Source organism: Cygnus atratus, chromosome 2 (assembly GCF_013377495.2).
Source record: "Cygnus atratus isolate AKBS03 ecotype Queensland, Australia chromosome 2, CAtr_DNAZoo_HiC_assembly, whole genome shotgun sequence".
NCBI classification, from domain to species: Eukaryota; Metazoa; Chordata; class Aves; order Anseriformes; family Anatidae; genus Cygnus; species Cygnus atratus.
The window spans coordinates 78,727,867-78,749,360 of record NC_066363.1 but is presented as its reverse complement, the minus strand read 5'-3'; the positions used below and the strand labels follow the sequence as shown (position 1 = coordinate 78,749,360).

General features: G+C 42.7%; 1 long non-coding RNA gene across 1 annotated transcript; it reads left to right on the top strand.

The window, feature by feature from the left end:
- Positions 1 to 366: 366 nt before the first annotated feature.
- On the top strand, positions 367 to 15,469 carry LOC118258438 (uncharacterized). Its single transcript, XR_004781854.2, has 3 exons — positions 367 to 772; positions 10,035 to 10,145; positions 15,351 to 15,469. It is a non-coding gene; the product is annotated as an uncharacterized LOC118258438 (long non-coding RNA).
- The last annotated feature ends 6,025 nt before the right edge of the window (positions 15,470 to 21,494 follow it).

The following is a 21,494-nucleotide window of genomic DNA, read 5'->3' as shown; positions in this document are numbered from 1 at the left end:
GAGGGGGGGAGGGATGGGAGGGAAAAAAAAAAAAAAAAAGACAAACTCCTCCCTCCCTGCCTGCCTCCCCGGCAGGCGTACACCCGCATACGCACACACACAGACACACGGACACACACACACCCGCACCCCCAGCCCTGCGGATGCCGGAGCCGCCGCCCCGGGGCCGGGATGCTCGGAGCGGGACGGGCTCTGCGAGTGGAGGCGGTGGGAGGGCGCAGGGGGGGTCCTGCCCTGCCGACCCCCCTTTTCTGCAGCTCCCCCCGAGCAGCTCCGTGCGGGAGGCAGCCGGCGGCCGGCTCCGTGTCCACCCCCCCCCTCCCCCCGGGGACAAGTGCGGCGGGCAAGGGGCGCGGGGGGACCGCGGCCGCCGGGGGCTGGACACGAGGGGTCGCAGGGCGGGGTGGCGGCTGCCTGCCGGCACCGTTTGCACCCAAAAAAAAGGAGCCCCGGGCGGCTGAGCTGCGCTCAGTCCCTGCAAGACGCACGGCAAATGCCGCCCCAAGTGCGGCTTTGCGCTCCTCGCCTCCCAGCGCCTCTCCCCGGCCTTAGGTTTGACCTTTATCGTCTCCTTTCCTCTCTTGCTAGCCCACCGTAAGCCTTCGGGTATTTTTTTTCCCTCCCTTCTTCATCCCACCTCCCGCAATCTGTGCTGGCTGAACGTCTTAAGGATGGCTCTGCGCTGGCTCTAAGCCACCTTTGTGTCCTCCCGCTCCTGGACCGTTCCAAGGCTTTTAGCGTGATTTAAGCGCGGCGAGCACCACAAGTTCAGGTAACTCTCCTGCTGCCCGTGCTGTCCCTCCTGCGGTGCTGCAGCAGCTCCGCAGCACGGCTCTCATCCCCCACATAGGGCCTGTGCTCCTTAAGGCTGCCCCCAAGCTGTTCCCTGCAGTGGCTGTGCTGCCAGAGCCCTTCCTCAGCACAAAATCGGACTTGTAAGGGCTCCGCGTGATACCTCCCATCGCCAAGGCACTGGAAAGAGGCCGGATTCTGCCTGCCGTGTGTTTGCGAGCCCTCCTAATGCAGATGGCCCCACAAAGCCACCTAGGTGGCACGGCTCTTCCCGGCCGCATCGCCTTTCCACGCGGCTGGCTTGTTGCAGTGCGCGGATCATTCTGCTCGCTCTTCTTTGAACTTCCCCTGGTCCCCTCATTAGCAGTTTTTTTGGCATTGACGGGTCAGAAGTATTTGCAGGGTATTCCCGAGGGCCCCTCCTGGACACCATCTCTCTCTCCCTTATGACAGACCACATTTGCAGGCTTCCTTTTTCCCTGCCATATTGCATTGTCAATGTCTGATTCACTGCCCACTCTGACCCTGAGGTCTCCTTGGGCATTATTCATTTCTGGATGTGTCTCATTCTAGTTAGCTTTAATAAGGCTGCTCTAGGCTTTTTTTTTTTTTTTTTTTTCTTGGCATTATTTCCTCAGACAGGACAGGGCTATTTATGTCCTAGATGGACTTCTGTATTTTCGTCAAGAAGGAAAGATTAGCACAGGAACTGTTGTGTTCTCCAAAGCATCTACTTGGAGTTTTTGTCTTCTCATTAATTACATCAATTTGTGGTTGACAATTTTAAGTCCGTTGCTGTGTGAAGAAGACTTGTTTTCATTTTTGAGGGACATTGTCAAGGTGATGCCCTTCCTTTTCAACCCTCTTCTGTTGACAGCTATAATGATATTAGAATTCCCAGACTGGATCAGGCCATTAGGCCATGAAGTGTCCTGTACCTGACACATCAGCTGAGTAAAATGTTCAGCTAGGCATGTGAAAATTAATCAAAATCAACGTTGGTTGAAATCTACTGCCCTGACATGAGGTGGAGAATTTAAGAAGGTTCAAAGAAGGACTGGCTGGCTATATGTCCAGCTTGCAGTGGTCAGAGTTGTTACACCTAATACTTACAAAAAAAAAAAAAAAAAAAAGGAAAGTAGATTAAACTTTTTTTTTTTCAGCTGTTGAACCCATCTGATATTTGGAAATCAGGATGAGTACTCCATGTAAAACATATCATCACACACCCACCTTGCCTGGGGCTGTTTTCTGAAGCAACTGATCCTGCCCATGGATAGACATAGCACTGAACTGGCCAGAACGAAGATCCTAAGTGGCAAAGTCTGCCTCTGTGGTCTCTGTGGAATACCCAAACTGTGACCAAAATGTCCATGAATCTCATCAGTGCAAAAACCAAAATACAGCGTGAGATAGGGATATGTGATATTTTCCTCTAAGCTATTCAGGAGAGATCTCATTTCTAAACAATGGAAGATTTTATGTGGGGTTTAAGGACTAGAAAGAAATTTTCTGAAGCCACTGAAAAGCTACCTACAGTTCACTACAAGCTGCAGTATCTGTGAAACAATCTGAAGGTCTCACTTTGTAAATTCTCACATGAACAAGACACTTCAGAGTTTTCACAGCCCTATTTATTTTTCAAAAATGTGAAGGGATCGTCTGGCTTTGTAAAGGGGAAACCTCAATGTAACAGAATTTCTCCTGACTCTTGTTATTTTTATTTTTATTTTCCAGATGAAGACAAAAAAATCCCCCCCCCAAAATTACAATTTTGCTTCACTGCAAGAGCAGGAAAGAAATTGTGTTTAACCTGGTAAGCAATAGGCTGATGCCAAAAATTTTAAGATAGAATAAATTATTAACTTGGTGTCACATCATTACAGATGCAATGCATGCTCACCATGCAAATCTTTAAAAATCCACAGTTTAACACTTCTGACCTTCTGCGATAACGAGTTCCACAGGTGAACCATATAGGGTATAAATGTGTCTTTTATGTTTGTTTGCTTTATATTTATAGCCTTTTAATTGCAGTGTCAGATTATATTAAGGATCAAGAAAATAGTGAGCTCCTGGATAGCTTAAACCATGTATTTTTTTTTCATTTATTCTTGCTACTAGAATCCAAATTGTTTTCATTCTTTGCCTCCCCAAGCTTGAATGCTACATGTTTTCTAAGTCTCTAAACCCAGCGTTTAGGACCGTGCAGGGATCAAGGATCAGCCAGACAATTGTAAGAGGCCAAGATCCCTCAAGCCATACAAGCTTCTCACAGCACTGAACATGACCCTGTGTGTGTTTCTAATCCCAATCCTTTGCAATACAAAGGAAACCGGCTAGTTTCAACCACTTTCCTGTCCTCTTCTGCCCATACCTATGGTCTGGTGGACCACTGGAGAGGTAATGGTTTGCTAGATGGATCCCAGTGACTGCACACAACCCCCTGTTGCATGTTTTTCTTCTCTGAATAGTTTTGTTCTTGATGACAACCTTCTTCCAATCAGGCTCCCAAAACAGAAGAGGTTATTTCAGCAAATCTAAATGCCTCATTCTAATTTGAGTTTGTTGGATTTTTTACCTCCTTCAAGAAGCGATGAAGAAAAGCAGGTGATAGCTAGATTTGTGGTTTCATAAGCCATGTGAGGAAGTACTCCATTTCTACCTATGCCATAGATATTTTACAGCAAAAGAGCTTCCCATTGCAAGGTACAAAAGAACGAAGAAAGAAAATTTTCATCATCCTTTGCTCTTTTCATGGAAACATTATGAAATCTACCTGGTTCCTTGTAGCTTGCTCTCTGAACCTCTCAGCTGCCTCCCAAGTAGGGAACCTGGAACTCCAAATCCTTTGAGTTCTCAAGTTTTATGGTTTCTTGAGCGTCTGTCTTTCACAATTTCAGTAGTGAAAGTCAGGAGATGAAGGTAATTAGAAAATAATAACAATTTTGGTTTCTCCTTTGTTTTCTCCTTTTAACAGCATGGAACTTCTGGTTGAAGTTTTAGTTGAAGATGAGAATTTATTTTAAAAAGTGTTCTGGAAATTCAATTTTTTAGCATGCAATTTCTCTGCTGCTCTGTGCACCTCTGAACTGTTCAAAACTGCACCATTTTTATTTAAGAAATGGCTATTACTTCCAAATTGAATAATCCTGACTATCATGACCCTCCCCCAGTTTTTCCTCTGGTGTCTTGCCCGTGGATGATAAAAACAAGCCCTGTTTCAGTGAAACTCATACTGAAACAGATATTTTCAAAGCTGTCACACACTTCCGAATTTTTTGCCTCTCCTAATTCCAGTGCTATTGAAATATCACAAGAACAGCTGTTGTTATGTTGCTTATGGAGTCAGTAATTACAGAATTGTGTTGTGAAAACAGCAAGCTAAAGAACGGCAGATACATCCCACATACATCCAATTTAGTTATGTTCAGCCGGACTGAACCGTTCAACTTCAGGGTTCAGCCCAGACTCGTTGCAAACCACAAGGAAACTCTGCTTTTAAGCGTGACGGTAAGGAGTCCTTCACCTTGGCATTACCAATATGTCTGACTGATCGTTCCTGGCAGAAGCATAAAAATGTGAGCATAGACAAATAGGACATGTAAATAGCAGCTAACGCATTGGGAGTTTCGTTGCCTCAACAGGTTATAATTGCTCTAATCAGCACTCCCACAAGCAGCTAGCACTTCTGCTTGCCATAGAAGAGGCCTGAAAGGGCAGAAACATCTTCCCTTTGAAACACCATGGCAATAAATACATCACAACCAGTACGGTCTTTAAAACCAAAAGCTTGCATGATTGGGATAAGTGAGGAGCCAACGCACATCTGCATGCATGGGCTAGTAGCAAATGGAAAATCAGATTGTGTCCCTTCAGCTGAACAAACGCTACACAGTGAGATCAGTTCATGACCACGTTTCACTATAGGTCATTTGGGCGCACTCTGAATCTTGATGGCTTCCCTGTAACTGATAAGAAATGTTATCAGTGTTCCTCTGATGCTGCTGTTGTAGGAGGTGTTAGTCATGGGCACTAGGCAGAGTCTGTAGACATTACTCCTTTCCACATGCAAGGATACCGCAGTTATATTAGAAGCCAGTGCTGTTTGGCCAGCTCTGTCAAAGCTTTGGGTGCTTTTGGAATATTTTAAAAAATGCACAGAAGTGTTTTTCAAGAAATGCTTCATTTTCTCGGAAAACTCCCTTTAATTTGTTGTGGAACTCACAGCACTCGTCTGCAGGGCTGCATTTGCTATGAAAGTGCACCACTTGGGCTGTGAATGCTATTATTTATTTGTGTGAAGCTTGCATTCTTGGCAGTCCCCAGTCTGTTTATATTCATCAATTCTCTCTTCTTTTAGGGACCAAACTTCCTGTGTAAGTTACCCTGGCTTAACCAGTTTCTCCTCCCTGCCAGAGCCACAGTAGCTGTCTGTGTGTACTCATGGATGGTAGGGAACACCATGTAATTCAACTTTGTCATTCTTGTTCACCGTGGACTCGGCTAAAAAGAATTATCTTCCATTTGTTCCCGGCTAAGTGTGCCTATATGAACAGTGTCTATCCTTCACCTGATGTAGGCTACTCACTGTGCAGTAATAACTTGCTTGTGAGTCTGACATGAACATACTTTATATTTTAATAACCTCTGGAGAATTGACTGTCTTTGCAGTCTGTGCTCGCACAGCACCTAGCACAATGGGACAAAAAGCACTAAAAAGGTGCAAAAAGATGCAAATAATTAATACATCAGAATCCGTGTGTATTTTTCAGCAGTACACATGTGCACACATCCACTCGCAGACTTCCCGGCCCAAAGGGTTTGTCACCTAAATTGAGCCAAAAGGCAAATGCTGAAAAGGAAAATGAAGAGATGAAGTGAGTTAAGCTTCATGCAGCGGGTTGGTTTAGATCTGGGGATGAAATCCAAACCTGATTCCTGCTCCACTCCAGCTCACACCAGTGTCTTATCCTCCTATTCACAGTGCCTGCCGCATCTGTCTCCTACCAAAGGTTTCAGTCCAGGCATATCTTTCTCACTTCTCAGATAAGTCCTGCTGAGAACCACAGGTCATTCCCTCCTCAGCTGATCAATTCCTCCTTCTCAGGATTATGACTTATTCCAAATCTTCATCTCTCCAGATAATGCTACTCACTCGTATACCTGCTTGTGTGTGAGGTTAGTTCATCCACACAAGCAATACTAGGTCAGTTTGGAGTAGTTTTCTAAAAAATGGTGCTTTTCTTTCCCTCAACTCCTCTACTTTTTGATTCCTATAACCTTGGTTGACCGCAGTCATCTGTGGGATTACACTAGAGCTGAATTCTCTACCATACACCTTACACTAAGGTTTTAAATCCACATTATATTTTTATTAACAAAGTAGCTTACGTCACTTTTCCCTCTTCAACCCAGGGTCACGTTGCTTCTGCTTCTGTCACAATTCACCAGATTTCTGTCACCAAAACCACCTGTGGGATGTGCTGTATGGTCAGTCACAGAAACTGGTGTCATTGGAAACCTAACTTTGGCTAAAGTCATTTTTAGTTTAAATATTTGAGTCATCTGTTGCAGTGTAAAATATGAGGAAATAGTGAACAACTGCATATATATACATACATGTGCATACATGCATTACATGCATGCATGTATATGCGTTTATACGTATTTACATACATACATTCATGCGTATGCGGAGGTTGCGGAACTTCTTAAATGACAATGTCATTGGAAAAAAAAAAAAGTAATGTCAGATTGCACATTAAAAGGTACATTTCCTTTTCAGGAGAAATTATACAGCAGCATAGTAATGAAAATGATGAAAATTCCCCAAGATATTTCTCTAGAGTAGCTAGCTATGTACAGAATTTTCAAAATGAGCTAGAGGTTTTTATGAGCACTTACGTGAGCTAATCAACAAATCTGCTGCCACCCTTCCTGCTTGCTGAGTGATATTGTCATCCCAGCAAAAACAAACACCCTGTACACCACGTGGGCCCTATGCATGACACTTTATATAAGTGCTATAACTCGTTGTTCCTGATGTTTGGCTGAAGGCAAAGGGCTAGCAAGATTCTCAACAATGAAATTTATGCGGGCTGTTTTATTATTCTCCACAATAGGTCTTTCTTCTGCTTCCTTCTTTTTTGGAATTCCTCTCATCTGCTTCCTCCCAAGAGCCTTTGTCTGAAGAATGGACACTTCAGCTCCTTGTGCCTGGTTTCAAGCCGCCAGGTGGGCCAGTCATCAGAGACCTCCTAGTGATCCCAGTTTTTGGAGTTCAGTGACCAGTATATTTTAATAGATACCTAGTCCCTACCTCTTGTGGGTGTAAAACTCTTGCTCCCGTAAGAGGGTGATGCTAATCTGAGCCTGCAGTTTAAGAAGGCAGGAACATTGTGAATTCAAGCAGATGTCCACATTTTAGATGAAGGTGTGATTGCAGCCAAAAGGCTAGGAATACCTGTGCAGTGTTTGTAAATACACATACTCTCCTTAGGAGGCTGCAGCCTTTTGAAAATTTCCATCTCTTCTGCTCCCATGCTGGTTGCCTGTACCCCCTCCTCCTAATCCTTTGGGTTATATACGTGGTTGCCCAGTCATCCTGTGTTCTCTCTCCCCACAAGCCCTGCTCCTTTCAGGTAACCTGTAGGAACCAGGAGCCAAACCCTTGGCAGAATATTTTATGTCTCCTTCCATACGGAATTGCACAACTATACCTACGGGCGACATTTCGAGTATGATCCCTATGGATGTGGCATCTCGCTGCAGGTTGCCATGAAGTGCAGTGCAAATATTGAAACTGCATAATGCAGCTGGCTTCTCAGCCTCGTATTAATGTAATTTTAGGTCTTTTTTTCTTAAATGAGGAGAAACATTTGCTCTGCTGTAAAGGATTTGCAGTCAGAAGAAGCGGCAACCTTTTATTTTGCATTTAATGAGAATAGCCCCCACTAGAAAAGAGCATATTGTCAGGACCTTTTTTATTTACTTTCTCAATTAGCAGCAAACTGTGATAGTAATTCATGGGGGAATTAACACTCTGTTTTCTGCATTTCACTGTCTCCTCTGCCTGTAGCTATTTTAGGAAGTGCAACGCTGTGGGATATACCTAGTTCCCGTTAATAGGTACTGTACTGAAAGGAGAGAGCTAAACATCTTCTAGCTGATCCTCTTTCTAACTTTTTGTTCAGTGGGCCTTCTAGCAGGGTGGGAAACATTCAGCAGGAATCAGAGTGATGCAAGTGGGCTTTTGTAAGAACAGACCATCTTGCAGTTGAGTGGAAATGAGTAGACTAGCAAGCACCCATGATAAAGCAGAGGAAGGCAGCAGCTGCTCTTGGATTCCTGGCAAGCATGAGCTGTCCACACTCAATGGATGATAAGTTTATCTGTGACTGAAATGTTGGTTTATTGACCGGGCTTGTAGCTCTGCAAGTTAATTAGCAACAGGCTGAACTTTGGGCACCTGAGTTCCCCCAAGGCTGGGATGTCTGGTTTACATCTTTGAATCAGGGGTTGAGACGCTATGGGGATTAGCACTGCAGCAAGCCCCCTGTGGACTATGGAGGGTTAAAAAAATCCTGTTTACATGTTCTCCTTGAACTGGGTGAGGAAATATTTCCTGAACCCACGGGCTTTTTTTTCACACTTGAAATACTGTATAGCCAATTTGAATATTTTTCTAGTGCTTAACATTAGCATCTCTCACACAGTTTACATTACTTTGACTTATGGAGGTCCCACTGTGGAGGATTTGGAAAAACTAAAGTTCTGTATTAGTAAGCCCGTGACAGAAAAAGAGGCAATTATCTCTTACTTAAAAGCTCCAAAGTGTAATTCTTGCAATTAATTCCTACAAGGTTCAGAGAATCTAGGCTGGGTTTGGTTTGTGGTAGATATTTACATTCTCCTTCGATCGGCTATATGTTTATATATAAGAACACTGATTTCAATAACAATCTTCTATTTAAACTTGCAAGTCAAACAGACCCTATGGTGCATCTGATGTAAATTAGTGAACCATTGTTAGAAGTCCAGCTGAGTATCTGATGCTACAGTTTAAAATAGGTTTCTAGGCATGTCTTTGACTCAAAAGTTAAAAAAAAAGAAAAAGAAAAAAAAAGAAAAGGAAAAACAAGAAAAAAAAAAAGCTCATAGACTCATAAAGCTCTTTCTTTCTAGAATTAATTCTCTTTTCTGTTTTCTCCCATATGACTAGCTGTATATCAGCTAAACAACATGATAGGGAAAATACCCAACTATTCAGAGAGATAAAAACAACCTAATGCAGCACACACCCCAGTAGGAATTTCACCCATAGGAACTGTTGGGGTGGGGCATTAGGAAAGAGCTATAATTTATAATTGGCTACTGTTCATCAGACAAAAAAGAGAAATTCTGAGTTCAAAAGGGACTTCAAAATGTGAACCTGTCAGAGCCTCTGCATTGTGTTTGCTTTGGATAGTGCATTAACATCTCTAGCAAAGCTTATGTTATTTTGAGTGATGGAGGTCCTACTGTGTAGGGCTGGGGAAAAAAATAAAGTTCTATATTAGTGAGCATGTGACTGGAGAAAAAGGCAATTATCTCTTTCTTTAAGAGCTACAAAGTACAGTGGTGGTAGCTTCTGACAAGAGTAAACTCAACGTGCACAGCTTAAAGGCAAATTGAGGACGTACAGATGAAAAGTTCAGCCCTCTCTTCCTTCCCTCCTCCTTTCCTTACCCACCCTTATGATCTCTTTGCTACAGTTTGAGAGAAAATCTGGGGCACTTGTTTCTTTTATTTCTTCCAGATTGTTATTTTATCTTCATTTTTGGTAGAGCAGTAATGATATCCAGTGGCTGCTTAGATGAATCACTGATAGATATTCCTTAGGGATATTCCAGAAAAATGCATCCCAGCCAGGACTTATTTCCTAAGTCACAGCGTGAGTCTGAAACCTCTATGGTCTGCCAACAGTAATCAGCTCCTGTCACTGGTCAAGTTTCCATTATTTTTTCCCTGGTGCTCTTCTTCAACCCTTCTATTTTCTCCACCCCCACCAGCAATTAAAGGCTGCAGCGACTCTCTTATGTGCGTTAGGAGGACAGAACACACACAGGAGCCTTTTCTTACCTTTTCATTTTATCTCCAGAACATTACAGCTTTTTTTTTTTTTTTTTTCTCCCTTTGCACTCACTAAGTTATGTTGCCTTGGTTTGGGATTTACAAGATTCTTCCATTTCTTTTCTCAGGTGCTTCACAAGGGGAAAACTGGCCATGCATTTCTCCTCTTTGAAATCTGCAAGGAATAGAGGCATAATCAATAGAAAAAGAGAAGATCAGGAATATTACAGTGAAAAGAGGTGAGCTCTATTCAGGGATCCGAAACCTTGCCATGAAAAATTACATGTACAAAGGCTCCACATCAATTAAGGAGGCGAATGCTGCTGCTGTATTCGGTAATTGCTTCTAAAGTGCAAAATAATCTCTCCGAAGTGCAGGCTGTGTCGTGAACTGAACTATGAGCTAGAGAGAGGGGCCGTTCTGCTACTTCTGAGCCACCCAGCCGAATTTTGACTGTGCTGTTAGCCACCAGGGCTGCTTTGCCACTGGGAACGGACCATTGCAGAAGCTGTGCCAGCAACGTCACAAAATCTCCCTGCAAAATCTCCGAGCTGCGGTGTTCCCTTTTATGGGAAAGTTGCTCTCCCAGCATGGCTTTTAGGGTGACAGCGCATCAGGTCTCCCTCCCAAAGAAGCCCCTTTCGGTTGAACTCTACTTGTTGCATCAGCTGCCTGTTAGAAAGCAGCCAGTCGCTGCTTTCACTCCGTAGGCAAATTTCTAAAGAAAAACGCCACTAGAGCTGGCCTAAAATCATTTCCCTGACTTGTCTGACAGTTTATCTGTTACTGTAGCAGTACTGAGAGCTCCTGCGGACGAGCTTACATGATGTGGAGCAAATGCTGTCGGCTTTTCCCCCATGTCCTGCGAGCAGTGCTGGTCACTGTGCTGACCCCACCATGTTTCGAGCTCTGTGGCAACTCCTCCCTGTCATAGTTGATGTACATGGTGTATATTTGCAGCATTGCTCCCAGAGGTATGAGTATCTTAGGAACAGCACTCTGTCACACTGGCACTTCTCACCGCACAGTCTTTGTCTTAAAATAGGCAGAGCAGACTGGGAGATGTTTACAGTAAAACAAAAGCTCTAGGTGGAGCAAATTATCCTTGTGGTATTTAATTTGTGATTCAAGCTCATCTATGACTCTTCCTGCTTCTCTGCAATTAAAAGAGCCTGTAACTACACATAAGAATTTAGATTTAGCTTAGTCAGGTTTGGATGCCAAACTTCTTTTGCTTTTCAGCAGCATTTGGGTGCTAAACTGTTCATTCTTCCCTTAAAAAGAATCCCAGGATTCAAGGTGTACTTTTTTTTTTTTTTCTTTTTTGTCTTTGTGCCTAGGTTTTGTGTTACAGGGATCCAGTAAATATTTTACAATTCTCCCACTAGTATTGCAATAACATCTCCATGGGATATTGGAACACCATAACAAAAAAGCCACATTCATACATGTAAAATTTTTAGCAGGTCCTAGCTAACTAGCATATTTGCAGGATGCCATGTCATGATCAAAAACTGATGTTATCATCCCTGTAGGAAAGCCCCAGTGAGGTCACGTTGCATTACAACTGCTGAGGATTTTCTCTCTCATGTCTTCTGCTTGGGGCTAGAAAGACTGTAAGCTGGGTGTTCGCTGTCCCAAAGAATTAAACAAAACTCCAAACTTAAAAGCAATTATTTCTGCTTATTTTAATCAATGTTCACCAGTTTGGATCATCATTATTTCAACAAAAGAATTGTTTATCCCATTCTTATTAGATCTCAAATTAGTATCTTCTGGCGGTACAGTAACTGGAATAATAAATGTACTCATATTAGCTGATACATATTAGCACACCATAATCCATGTACAGCACATACAAGTAGTATTTAATAAAATTTTGCCTAATGGGACATATACTAATATGGTACTTTCTTTCCATTGGATCTGACTATAGTGATTTCTCGTGTTATATCTTAGCCTTTCTAGGCCTTTAAACTGCTGAGTAAGCAGAGGAGGTAAGGTCACTCTTCTTTTCCGCTGCCACTGCTATTAGCAGCAACTGATGTAGTTGCAACGGAAATAATGCTGTCCTCATTTGTTCTCTCCTCTGGTACCATACAGAAGCTTTTCTGAATGTTAACAAAAGGCTCAAAGTGCCTGTCTGGTACGCATAGAAGGGCCTCTGCCATCCTATTTCCTCCTTAATAGGAGGAAAGTCGCTGCCTGAATCATAAGCCCAGCATGGTGGCAGTTGTCTTGCGCAGTGACTCCATTTATTTTATTTGTGTAAAGCTCTGAAATCAGATCCTTGTTGTCTTTTAATCAGAATAAACTCATCGACTTTCTAGTCTTCACCTTCAAACACTGAGTTATCCAAAGTGTGGGATCAAAGACATGGTGTGGAGCAGGCAAAAGCTGAAAAACAGAAACGTGATGTTTCCTAGTGGGATGTTTGGTTGACTAGAAAGTTCAGAAATAGACAAATACCCCTTTTTTTTCCTCCTCATTGATTTGTCCTCTGCTACTGTGCAGGCTGTAGATACACTGCTAGCCACCCATGCTACTGACACGTTGTTGTGGTCAACTAGAAGGTGTTCTTGGGCTGCAAGACACACTAGGGTTATTGGCTTGCTGAACACAGAAAAAAGTTGTCACAACTGCTTTGTAGCAGAGAATTTTTTTTTCTTTCTGTACTTCTGTATTACCTTAACTCTTTTCAGAAATATGTGCTTTCTCTGGAACAGGCTTACTAGTAAAGAGCAAATCCAACTCATTGCTTTGTATGCGTTAATTCCTACTGATATTGTGTAGATGCCTTCAAATCTAAAAAAACCCAACACTTTAAACCCAGGCCCCCTCTGTAAATATAGCTGCCATATTCCTGCTTTTATTCACAATATAGTTTGAAAGACTGTAACTTGCATCAGCTATCACCAGCCATCTTTTCAAAGAAGGTCAGGGCTCTGCCCCCATAACATGCCCATGGGAAGCTATCTTTGTTCTTACCTTTTTTCAACTCCACTTATGAATTGAAACAAAGGTAACTGTACCAACATCTTTTTCTAATATTGGTATGCATGACTGGAATTGGTTATTCTCCTAGAAGGCCTACATATATTCCAAGTAACAAGACATGAACAATCTGAAGTTATGCAAATTAGCCTCTTCCAAAACATTGAGACTGAGAGGCCCCCAGCTAACAAACTCTTCTGTCATCTGCCAGGACAACTCTGTCATCACTTCTGCTCCACCACTGAAAGTGTGAGGCACATCCAGGGCATTTCCATTCTGCAATAAACTTTTAATGAATGTCAAGGCTTTTCTGGCTCCACGGGGTAGGGACCAGTTCAGACCATTCCTAGTAGGAGAAGTATAGGAACAGAGAGTGAAGTTGCAATTAAAACAGCAAACCTTGTTGTTGAGAAGATGCAACTCCACTTACTTCTGCAGGGCAGTGCAGTGGAGACAAGGTTACCCGGGTCCCTTCCTGCTCATGGTGCAGCTGGAGGGGTTGCCTCACAGTGAAAAGAGGATCTAGCAATGCCTCTTTGACGGGGCAGCATCTGCTCAAAGAGCACAATGCAAAGTACTCCAGCAGCTGCCATTCTCTTCTGGCTGCTGCCTGTTCATGGGACATGTGGAAATTCTGCCCCTGTTCCCCTGCTCCGGGGTCTCTGAGGAATCAGGCTGTAGGATGCCAGTTGGATTATAGTGAAGAGTAAGTTGAACAATGAAATATCTTTTTTTTTATACAGCTCTATTATTTCCAAACATAAATTTAAGTGGAGAGGTTAAGGATAGGAGCCTGCTAAAAGAGGTGATTTGAACGTTATCAACTGGAGTAAAAGGAAGTGTGTGCTAAGCAGGGATCTCAATTGTGAAAAAGAAAATTAATCTATCTGTTGAATTATTTGCATGGGTGATAGCACCATGATATCTGACACTTTACAGGTATTATGAATCTTCTCAGTTTGCTGTAGCTTCATCAGAAAAACTTCACGCTCTGTTCTGAAGTGGGAGCAGCATCAAGCTCACTAGAGGTGTTCAACGCTTCTGCCACTGAACTGTGTATGAATTTTACCATTTGTGGGAGTTGGCTGGTACTCCCAGCATTATGAGCTGCTAGCTGCATATGAGTAGGCAACAGAGGAATGAAAAGAGAATGAAAATAGTTTGACAGCTTTTATAATATTTTTCATTCTTTTTCTTAACCGTCACTGCAACTGTGCCCCAGAGCCTTTTTGCCCTGTAGGATCAGCACCTGGGTTACCAAAGGTGGGATGTAGAATGTTTGCTTTATGTTGGGTCATGGTCCTACATGAAGAGATTTACAGGGTCAGAGGAAGCCCTTGGCAGAGATAGCAGGAGGTTGCTTCTTTTCTGTGAGCCTACTTAGGGACAGGGGACTCTGGAGGCTGCGGTGGGTACCAGGGGCTGGGACATCCCTGGAGACGAGCAGGGGACAAGCGCGGAGCCAGGGCTCAGAGGTGGCTGAGAGAAAAAGACATTCTCTGGGGACCAGAGGGCATGGTCTGCACATCTGTACTGCTGGGATGGAAGCAAGCCTGCAGTCATGGACCTCTCTTTGGGATGCAGCAAGTGTGATGGGGATTGGATTACAGCCCTCTTATTTCTCTTCTACCTCACCAATCGTTTTGATAAGTGCACTTAACAAGTTCAAATTTATACCTGGTTTCCCATATCTTTGAAAGTTGTTTGGCTTTGTTTATTCTCTAATTAAAATAAAGTTTTAAGCTTGCAGGGCATTTAGATTTTGGGGGGAATTCACCTCAAGTTAAAGGTGTAGGTGGAGCACCCTCAAAGCTCTTGGTGATGGAGGTTCCCTCCTCCTTTTTATTTTATTTTTTTTCAAACTGCAGGTATTTAAAAAAGAACTTTTTACATAAACTGCCGTAGTATGGATAAAAATAGCAGAGGAGAACAAATTTCTAAGAAAATTGCATACGTGTGTTACAAGTTTGTGAACACTGTGTTATAAAGATAATATCTGCTTCCAGATAAATGGTGCTCTGCAAACTGTGGTAGTTCTGTATGTATCTGTCAGCTTGTAGTGATTCACAAACTGCAGGACTTTCAGCCAAGAAGCAATTTCATTTCTGTTTGCTTTTTCCCTACATTATGTGTTCAAGTACTTTGAATCAAGCAAATTCTGGGTGCCAAAATATTATGCATCAGAAATGAGAGAAGGTGAAAAGTGTGTGTACAGCGCTTGGTTTCTCACTGTTCCCAGTGGCTTCAACTGCAGAAATAGGAAGCAGCTGACAGGGAGAAGGAAAGGGCGCTGGTGGTAGAGGTGGGAGGATGCAGTGGGCTGCTCAACTGTGCCACGGGTGTGTGCAGCTGTGTTTAATATAGACTGTTGCCCCCTGAGCTGGACTGAGAAAGCCCAAAGCAGCTGGAAAGCACGCTGTGCTGAAGTGTATCCTGCTGTGTTTTTCCAGCTCATCGTATGCAGGCTGGCCCATGTGAGGGTGTGTGTGCTACAGCTGCACATCTCAGTATCGACACAGCCCCCAACTCCACACAGAGGACTGAGACTGGGGAGAATGGATGAGGACAGAGAGAATGAAGGTATGTTAATTTATATGCAGACTGTATTTAGCACTAGTTCTGGTGCATTGATCTGATACATTATCACCTAAGAACTAGTTTGAGTTTGAGTCATTTCAGTGTGAATGAATAGCCTACACTGATCTCCATGTTACTGTGTCAAGTTTATTACCTCTGCTATTCATACTGGTTAGGTGGAAGCTAGATTATGTATCTCCACAGTGTGCAGAAGCTGTGTCTGAAGCTGCAATGTCTACCTAATCCTAGGAGCAGGAGGACTTAATCCTAGGATTTAAGAGGACCAGGTCCTTGGAAAGCAGTGTGTAACTAGCGAACTAGTTGCACGGGCACTACAATGCTGCCTCAGATCTGGGAATCTTAACTGCTGTTTCTTAGCTGGTAGTGATAATCTCTGTAAATAAAGATAAGTGTACACTTCCTTGTTCTGGAAAGAAGTTGGTCCATGAGCACTGGGAGCAAGCCTTCTTCCCTAGGAACGGTGATTTGAGGTTGGAGGACTGTATTTAATGCTTAGTCCACAGCCTTTCAGTCATCCTTTCAGCAGCAGGATCTCTTCCTTGCCGTCCTTTTTTTCCTTTTTTTTTTTTTTTCCCAAAAGACAAAAGGACGAAGAGCTTCTGTCCTTTTGTCAGGTTTTTCTAGATGTGGCCAATGAGTTCAAAAGTAATGGTTAGGACAATGTCTTAGAGAGATGAGTACCCACACAGACAGCAAAATCACATTGGAAAAGAGATTTGAAAAGAAAAACACAGTACGAGAGAAAGGCTGCCTTGGCTTATGTAGCACAGTAGTAGAGTTGCTTAAACATGATCTGCCTGGGCAACAGTTTCACTTAATTAGGATTTTATTAAATTTTACGGAGATAAAGTTCCTTTATCTGTGATTGGTATGATAAATGAGTGTCCTGGTTTCAGGTAGGACAGAGTTAATTTTCCTCCTAGTAGCTGGCAGGGTGCTATGTTTTGGATTAGGATGAGAAGAGCGCTGATAACATGCTGATGTTTTAATTGTTGTAGAGCAATGCTTACACCAAGCCAAGGACTTTTCAGCTTCTCACTCTGTCCTGCCAGCGAGCAGGCTAGGGATGCAGCAGGAGCTGGGAGGGGACAGACCCAGGACAGCTGACCCAAACTGGCCAAAGGGGTATTCCATACCATCTGACGTCATGCTGAACAATATATAGGGGTGGCTAGCCGGGGTGGGGGGGCCGGCTGCTCGGGGATAGGCTGGGCATCGGTCAACGGGTGGTGAGCAATTGCATTGTGCATCACTTTGTACACATTATTACTATTATTATTATTATTATTATTGTTATTATTTTCCCTGTCTTAATAAACTGTCCTTATCTCAACTCACAGGTTTCACTTTCCCGTTTCTCTCCCCCATCCCGGAGAGGGAGGGGGGAGGGTGAGCGAACGGCTGTGTGGTGTTTGGCTGCCAGCCGGGCTAAACCACAACAATGAGGCACATGTTTTAATTTTCCAGAAACTTTAATTCCTAGGTGTACAAAGTCACCTGGCAGTCAGAATAGCTACTGGAAATCCCCCCAGAGGCTTGTCCCTTTTCCAGCCCAATCCAATCCCCAGGCGAGAACCCAAGCTGTGCAACACTTTGGACACTGAGCTTTATGAACCCAAGAATGGAGACTATGATGGGTCCGGACATGCAGTCTGCTGCTGCTGTTGTTGTACTTGGTCAGCTTGAACTCTGCATTGTACTCTCCAAGCCCCACGGCTGCTCATTTCAGTGATACCAGTGCTGACCCAGCAGCAGCAGAGCTGGAGCAGTCCTGCCTTACACTTCTTCACAACGAAGCTCAGGTGGGAGGAGCAGGTGTAAAGCAGCTTAATGCACTCTAATCAACAGTGGCCACCAAACTGCAGACTACTAAGAAATAATGGGAATATCCCAGCCAAATCTAAGGTAAGTTTCTAGCAAAAAGGCCCCTAAAGGTTCTTGTGGGTGCTGTGAAATCATACTTGTACCAATGAGTGGCCTGAGGTGGTCCATCCAAAGCTGACATGTAATGAATCTGGCCTGATTTACGTGAATAATTTGAGTAATAACTTCTTCCAACCGACGAGTAAGGATCTTGCAAGAATGATTATGCCATAATTTATCAATGAAATGGGCTTCCAACATGCAGAGTCAGCAGGATCTTTTCCTTAGCCTGGGTAACATATATTGTTACCTCTTGCTTGGTCAGAGGTGAGATGCTGCTCTTTTGGCCTCATTAAGCTTATCGAAGAGCCTGTGGGTTATTTAGTTAGAGTTTAAATAAAACTCTACTGGAAATGCATTGCTGCTTTGGGACTTACCATTTTTCTCACCGTTAGGTCCAATTCTACGAAACTCAGTCAGGTTCCCAAGTGCTCTTTCCTGGCATTTTTAATATGAAAAGCCATGAAGGAATTAACCGAAGTTGACCATAGATTTGTGTTTTAGTCTATGTACTAGAAGTTTATCTATCTGCTTCTCTTTTCTCTCTACATACAGTTTTTAGTTAAGGCAAAATATAACTTCATCTATTATTTTGTACTGTGTTTTTTAAACTATTACCTCATCTATATCCAAATTTTTAGTTTGTAGTGTTTTGGTATGATTTTGGTATAAATTTAAATGCTTTATGTAGAGATGCCAATTTTTCATTAGCCTTTATGAAGATTTCGTTTTTTATGTTGCTGGAGAGTATGCTATAATTCTGTCATATAAGCATTTGCCATACCTTACAGTACTGCAGTTGTCAGGAATGCAAAGCTAGTTTGTTCACTAGTATCCCATTCATCAATCCTGAAAGCCACAAAGGCCATAAGAAGGTGCTCAGCTTTCCTGCCTGCCTGGGAAACTCACCTTCCAAATGCAAGATCTTCAAATTGTTCTTCCTGCAGTCTGATTCTGAAATCATCTTCATTGTTGCATCGTTTGCAATTTCAGCTAACTACCGGGATGTTGGAAATTATCTGTTCTCAGAGACTTCAATAAGTCCCGAAAAAGAAAAAGTTTGCTTTCTGCTAGTAGAATTTGTAAGTCTCTTTGTGTCTATCTAGTTGCTTGCCAGGACTAACCATGGCTTTATTTTGCTCATATAGTCCAATAACTGTTTTGGCTGTTAATTTCTCTTTGACCAATGAACCATTTGTGACCATAGCTCCCATGATCCCAAAGACACCTATTGATACTTAATGGTACTACAGTTCCAAAAACAGAATAATTAGGGTTTTTGTTTGTTTGTTTTTTTTCCAATCCAGAAGAAGAACTAAAATGAGAAAAATATGTAGTTACGAATACTTTTCTATTCTGTACGGTGGTAGGAAAGAGTGGTCTCCATATTTTCTATAGCTCTGATGATTAAGAGATGGTGGGATTGTGCCAGTAAGCACCAGATAAAACCTAACCACTGGCAATCTCTAGGGACATGCTCAACAAATCAAAGGAAAACAATGGATGAAAGGAAGACAAACCCAGTATTATAGATGACATTCAGCTTTATGTTTTGGAGTGCTGCAGGAGGAATTTGTTTCTTGCATTTAGGGTGCAGGTTGCACACCCAGAAGAAATGCTTTTGTGAGCCATTTCTTCTGACTCATTAGCCGTGCAGACCATAGGACTTCCCTAAATGTCTAAATTATCACCTGAGCTTGCCAAATATATAGCTTGCTATATATATCTTCAGACATCCCATCCTCACTGAAACATTTCCAGTGATGGAGATTCTAGCCTGTAACACTTCTAACACTCCAGTGGTTAATTATCCTCACTGTTAAAAATGTCTGCCTTACGGCTGGCTTGAATTTTGTCTAGTTCCGACTTTCAGACTTTGGCTTTTCTTATGCTTTGTTTGCTAAGTTGAGATAATGAAGAGACATTTATAAAGAGTCCTTAGGTAGTGCTGCCCTGCCTTTGATCAAATCACACCTCAATCTTCTTGTCATTAGGCTAAGAAATGTCACCATAGGGCATGTGTTTCAGTGCATTTAATCATCCAAGCAGCTCTTCTCATAACCTTTGTCAATCTATTATCATCCCCCCTGTAGTGTGGACGTCAGAACAGGACAGTATTCCCTCTGTAGGCTCACACCATGCAAAATACCCATATCCTATACCTTAATCTCAGTTGGGATTCTTCTGCTCATTTACCCAAAGGCTGCATGAAGAATTGAATTAATTTAACAGTTTTTTTTTTTTTTTTGTCAGAGTTGGATCCTGAAAACTGTTAATGTCGATTGTGCAGCTTGCACAGAGTAGCCAGATGTTCCAGGAGGTGTTGCACTGTTTGTGATTTGCAGTGGCCAGTGCTACAACTAGTACGTATTTGCTTTTCAACACTCTTGAAACAATTCTGTATGGTAATATGTGTTCCTTTTCTAGCTGACCATGTGTTCCAGTTCTACTGAGCAATTCTTATGCCTACCTGGGCAACCTGCTCTAGGGAACCTGCTTTGGCAGGGGGGTTGGACCCGATGATCTCTTGAGGTCCCTTCCAACCCCTACGGTTCTGTGATTCTGTGATCGAAGTATGTTAGTTACAGTTATCCCAAGTCAGTTGATATGCAGAAGGTTGCAGGTTCTCTCCCTGCTTCCCTCTCAGTGCTATCTATCTCAAGGTCTACTTCAAGGTCTGCTTCAAGCTGGAGATGTCTTCCCCTTTCTACCCTTCAGGAACAACAACAATCTTTACATTATCTATTGTTTGTTTTATAGCTTTCTCCTGCAAGGTCTTCATTTCTTTGGAGTGTTTTTTTTCCTTCTTTGCCTTTGTCTTATCAGCTTTAACCTGGAGGCAAGATATTAATACCTCTGACTCAGTAATTTACTTTTTAAGTCCACATTTGTCTATTTTGGAAAAAGGGGTGCAGGTATGGAATGATGGCTCTTTTGCATTTAAGCTTTATCACCAGCCAGTCATCTCATCCACCCTTGAAGTTAGTTGAGCCCTGAGACAAGGTAGCACTTTTAAAGCAGCAGAACTTTCTAGGGATGCAATCTACTTTGCCCATTGGTGTTTGAGCCCCTTTTATCTGGGAGGAGGATCATAACAGAAGTCCTTTCTCTTTTTGCAGTAGGCCTGAGGGCTACAATGCACATGGACCTGGGTCTTTCTGCATCTAGAGGGCTCTGTGTCATCATCTGGGTAGGGACTGTTAATGTCTTGATGAAGAAGAAAGATCATATACAATAGGTTGAAGGAGGTTTGATGAGGCAGTTTCATTGCACCTGTAACTTGACTTTCCTCCTCTGCTTTCCATTACAAGTTTTACAGAGTTTCTTTGAACTATAGTAGTGCCCTTGGGGAGTATAAAATTGGTCTGGAAATCTCCATGCCGTTTTTTTGGAGAGATTTCTAGTTCTTTCTCTTCCAGCTGAGCATAACAGCAGCTTTCGTCTTCGTATTTTGGCATCTTCACTTCTAGTCCCAGCTGGAAGTGGGAAATGCACTAGCAAATGAAATTGAACAATAACAAGGACAAAAAGGGGAAAAAATAATGAAATAAAAAGAGTCACAGAGGGTTCATATGTTGTGCTGTGTGTCTTCCTCCTGAGGTGGGTCTTGATCCTGCCAACTGTTCCCCCTTAAGAAAGTTTATGCCTGTGGGTACTCCTGCTGAGTTCAAAGTTACTCACATGAATAATTGATTGCAGGGTCTGGGACGTAGCTTGCAATTCCTTTTTCAAGATAATTTCATTATCATCAGATCTCCTCTTGCTCTGAACATTGCTGGGTTAGGGACAAGTAGGTCAAAGGGATACCTGATTTTTTTTGTTGCAGGAAGAGCAAGCAACTAGCAACCCAAAACAGTGATTTAATAAGAATAATGAGGAAAAAAAAAAAAAGGCACTGTCACTCTTTTGTTGGGGTAGGTTTTTATCAGAGTGGTGAGCTTTGAACAGCTTGTTCAACAAGAGTTCGAGTCCCGGGGGAGGAGAAGAGCTCAGAAAAGCTTTACGTTTTGCAAATGTTTAAGTGGTATTATTCATGGTATAATACACTACTCTGGTGTCTGCTTCAGAGCTCT